At 30.7% G+C, this 5330-nt stretch overlaps 1 long non-coding RNA gene across 1 annotated transcript; it reads right to left on the reverse strand.

Annotated features, from left to right (window-relative positions):
- Positions 1-2368: 2368 nt before the first annotated feature.
- Positions 2369-4786, reverse strand: LOC143075731 (uncharacterized). Its single transcript, XR_012978397.1, has 2 exons — positions 2970-4786; positions 2369-2740 (listed from the first exon to the last, which is right to left on the reverse strand). It is a non-coding gene; the product is annotated as an uncharacterized LOC143075731 (long non-coding RNA).
- Positions 4787-5330: the final 544 nt, after the last annotated feature.

Genomic DNA, 5330 nt, shown 5'->3' on the forward strand with positions numbered 1-5330 from the left:
TTTTCTAAAATTTTGGTATTCTTTTAAAAAATCTTCTCCTCTGAAACTACCGGGCCAAATTTAACCAAACTTGGCCACAATCATCATTTGGGTATCTTGTTTTAAAAATGTGTGGCGTGACCCTGCCAACCAACCAAGATGGCTGCCATGGCTAAAAATAGTACATAGGGGCGAAATGTATATTTTGTCTTATATCTCTGAAACCAAAGCATTTAGAGCAAATCTGACATTTGGTAATTTGTTTATCAGGTCACAATCTATCTGTCCTGAAATTATCAGACAAAACAGACAACCTGTTAATGGGTTGCTGCCCCAGAATTAGTAATTTTAAGGAAATTTTGCAGTTTTTGCTTATTATCTTGAATATTGTAATAGATAGAGATAAACTGTAAACAGCAATAATGTTCAGCAAAGTAAGATCTACAAATAAGTCAAATGACCAAAATTGTCATTTTAGCCCTTAAGGAGTTATTGCCCTTTATAGTCATTTTTTAACAATTTTCATCAATTTTTGTAAATTTTTGTAAATTTTTAGTATATATTTCCATTGTAATTACTGGGCCAAGTTCATTATAGATAGAGATAAGTGTAGCAAGAAGAATGTCTAGTAAAGTAAGATCTACAAACACATCATGATCACCAAAACACAATTTTGTCATGAATTTATCTGTGTCCAATGTTTTATATGCACATAGACCAAGGAGAGCGACACAGGCTCTTGAGAGCCTCTAGTTAAAGAATATTTCCATAAAAATTTGGATGTGAAATACCTGAACGTATAAGAAGTCTGCATGTTGAGCTATATTTACAAATGATGGTCTTATACCGATGATAAAATTTAGTAAATGTTTTGACTAGTTTGTGATATCGAAAACCCTGGTGTAATAATTTTTCAGTAATACATAAATTTCTCTCGTTAAAATCTAAAACATTGTTACATACACGAGCGAATCGTACAAGTTCAGATATATACACCCCGTAAGATGGTGACAAGGGAACGTCACCATCTAATAACGGATAATTAACGATCGGAAATGTAAAATCATCTCTTTTATCATAAATTTTAGTATTAATCTTTCCGTTAATGATATAGATATCAAGATCGAGGAAAGGGCAGTGGTCATTGTTATTATTAGTTTTATTTAAAGTAAGTTCAACGGAATAAATTTCTTTAGTATACATACTGAAGTCGTCATTAATGAGAGCAAACATATCATCCAAATATCTAAAAGTATTATTAAATTTGTCTATCAGATGTTGTTTCGATTGGTCTTTGCTGATTGTTGTCATCAATTGTAACTCATAGCATTACAAAAACAGGTCCGAAATAAATGGTGCACAGTTAGTCCCCATGTTGACTGCACACATAGCTATACTCTTTCAATCAGTTTAATTTTTCGCTGCATTGAAGACCTGTTGATGACCTTCTGCTGTTGTCTGTTCTTCTATGGTCGGGTTGTTGTCTTTTTGACACATTCCCCATTTCCATTCTCAATTTTATACTCTATTTTTGATATTAAATCATTTCCATTTGTTTATGTTATTATTCTGCTTCTTTAAGTCATTTTGATTTCATTCTTAGACTAGTGATTTCCAAGATCAACAGCTTTCAAATAACAACACCAATAATGGAACAGTCATCACACATTCAAGATTTTATGTTTGAGTATATTCAGCAGGGACATGATCCAACAAAACTATATCAAAGTAATCTTCCTAATCATGCTTATTTCGAACAAAGTAAGATATCGGCTTGTCTTAACTCGCCTACCGGCAAAAAATATTTTACTGCATTTCAAATGTTTAATAAAGCCAAATCAAGACTATGTGAATATACAAAATTAGAAGTGGAAACAGACCGTGACTGTGAATTCCTGCAGTCTGCTTTTCATGGTTATGCTAAGGCATATATGGCCGATCAAATCTGGTACGAAAAATTAAAGCCTCATGCAAATGCATTTAACCTTATAGATCAGTACATGCACCATAGGCCAGATGACATATTGTCGGAATATTGTCAAAATGTCTATATCTCTCGATCACATCAAAGTGGAAATTGAAGTGAATTATCGAAATTTAAAGATTTACAAATAGCCATTCGAACATATGAAATATTTGCAATGAAAGTTGAGAAAGCTGATAATACTTCAGATATTCGACGTCAAATTCTTGCAGCATCGTTTAACTGTTTAGGCTCGCTCTATACTATTACAAACCAAAGAATCCGTGCAATAGATTCCTTTCAGAAAGCATATGATATCAACCACGACGATCTTGATTCTTTATTTGGTGTTGCGTGGTGGTATTGTCGTACTTAACTTTCACCCTATGTCGTCTGGACTTTAGCTGGCCTGGTAAAAACGAAGAATTCCAAAATAACTATATTTTATTACAACTGAGATCTCATGGCAACTCTATAATACAATTTCATATAAATGCATACAATATATTTCACAATATTTATAGTTCATCATACATAGATAATGTCAAGCTGTAATATATTAAATGTTTCTTGCTATTACGTAATACGCAAATATTTCTGTTCTGGAGATCAATCCTGCATCGGTACGATTTCAATATACATGAAACAACAAATATTTTCTTTGTGTTCTGTTGCGTTGTCAAGGTAAACCAAAGTGACAAACAAAGATTTCTTTAAACTTCGTTGAATATTAAATATAACCAAATAACAGAATTTAACTTTACTACGAATAAATTATGCGTCAAATTCACAAATCTCCTGTAAACAAATTTGCATGTTATAATGAAAATTAATGAAATAAATAACATTTACGGAATTTATGTTTACTGTATATTTCACTTAAAAAATCATCTATTTAATCGTAATGTAATAAACTAAAAACGCTCATTTTAAATAAATAGAACTAAATAAATAAAACTTAATTAAAAGTAAATGTGAAATATAATTTCCATAAAAAGAATGCTTTAAAATATTAATAATGAATTACCTGGTAAAAACGAAGAATTCCAAAATAACTATATTTTATTACAACTGAGATCTCATGGCAACTGACGAATAGCCCAAAACACTAGTTTAAAAAGGTCGTTGCTCACGTGCTTAGAGATCCCAGGTTTTCTTCGTTTTACCAATGAAAATTATCGTTACATAATTTCATAACTGACCACAACATTTTAATTGGTCACTCATAATTTTGTCTTGTCAACCAAGCTGACACTTTAATCTAAATTATTGATTTTCGTATACCTATGTTGCGACAACCTATGTAATTTTGACAATAGGCCTAATTGCCTACACTCTTTCTCTTATTCAAAATATAGCATGTATAATTAATGAATGAATAATTATCAATATTTGTCAAACATCTGTAAAATCTATTTTCTTCTAAATTGTCCATTTTTACAAATTCATTTTGAGAATAAAAAATATAATACTTAATAAAAGAAAGCTTGCAAAGCTGTTATATTTCCTATTTTGTAAATTCGGAATTTCAAAATATATCTATAACATCTCCCCTCTGCCTTAATTGGCTTTGACCCCAAAGCCACATAACATCAACTACAAATATAAGACATATAAGATTAGAAAATCAAGTTAATCAATTTTATATACACTCATAAAATATATATACATTGTCACAAATATAATGTTCTATTGTTTTCTGCTATTGTTGTGTAAGATAGTATATATGCTCATTGAGCCACATTAATAGGTGCTGAATAAATGCCATTTATGTTTGAAAAAAAATCTCGTGAGTTTGCTGAATTTAAGCCAATATATAAGATACTTTAAAAACTCATACTCTGCATTGCTGGACATGGGTATCGTGAAATCTGACATTTGACAGTTTACTCACTTTTGTCAATACAATGTTATAAATACAGTGAGGTTTAATAGTAAAATAGGATGGACACAGAGGCAGAATAAGGACTGGTACTATAACACATGTACTATCCACGGAATTTTTGTTTTGTTTTGTGAAAACAAATTTAAATTTGGTTCTACACGCAGTTTGCCAAAAAAAAAAATCAACCAAACTAAACCAAATAAAATAGTCAGTTGAATATTAGCATTGTTGCTCAAAATTATAGAACCAATAGCTCGGAAGGAAAAGCCGTCGCGGCTTGCAAAAATAATAGAAGGTACAAACGCACATGTTGCTCTCTTTTGCACTGTAAAATAACAAGTGTTGCAGTAAATGTTCTTGCTTTTGAACCACAAAAATAAAAGAAAATCATCATATTATATACAAATAAATTAAACGAACACGTAATTCAACGTTAGTCATGACTCTATGTAGGTCTTCGCTAAAAAAAACAACTGTTCACTATGTTTGTGTACTTTCTCTTTATGCTTTGGCTTTCAGTCTGTATCATTCAAGAAAATATTAACACCATAAAAAAAAAACTGGCATCAGTGAAAAGTTTCTAAGTGCCCTTTAACCTTAACGTATGAAAATGAAAAAAAAATGTGTGATGAGTTGTTATATGAGCATGCGCATACTCTTAGCACTATTAGACAACAGATATAAATCTGTCATGGGTAACAAAACACCACAATTTTGAATAAATAATTTATGGCTTTTGAAAACAATCTAAAGTTCCTAAAAGATATAGTCTCGAGAATAACACTATAAAAACAATTCAAAGACTTCAGCACTGGTGCAAAAGAAAAAAAATGTGTATGTGCTAATGTGCTTTATTATATATTTTTTCTTTTATTTCAAGGAATGAAAAATACTTTAATAGTTTTGTGTGACTAGTTTTGCCGTATGCATGTTTTTCTCTTTCGTTTAGCTCCTGTATTTGTATGTAGATGTTATAGATATATTTTGAAATTCCGAATTTACAAAATAGGAAATATAACAGTATTATAGCAAGGACCCAGAAAAGGCTATTATATTGATTCATCAATATTTAGATGTTGCACCACAATGTGATAAGAAGTATTACGAAGCATATTATTTCCTTTCATTTATATATTTTTATTTTTATAAGGATATAGCAAACGGCAAAAAGTATTATTACAAGGGGTTAGATGCCGAAAAAAAGCAATTAACATTTTTTTCTGATTTTAATACACCGCTTAAAAGATGTGCAAAATTACAAATGATGAAACTTGGAATACATGTATAATTGCATCCGAGTATAAGACAAAGTTACTTTTTTGTTGATCTCAAATGATAACGAAAAACTAAGGACTTTCTTATCCCAGACATGGATTACCTAAGCCGTATTTGGCGCAACAGTTTTTGAATTTTGGATCCTCAATGCTCCTAACTTTGTACTTGTTTGGCTTTATAAATTGTTGATATGAGCGTCACTTATGAGTCTTAAGAAGACGAAACGCG

Source organism: Mytilus galloprovincialis, chromosome 5, assembly GCF_965363235.1.
Source record: "Mytilus galloprovincialis chromosome 5, xbMytGall1.hap1.1, whole genome shotgun sequence".
NCBI lineage: Eukaryota > Metazoa > Mollusca > Bivalvia > Mytilida > Mytilidae > Mytilus > Mytilus galloprovincialis.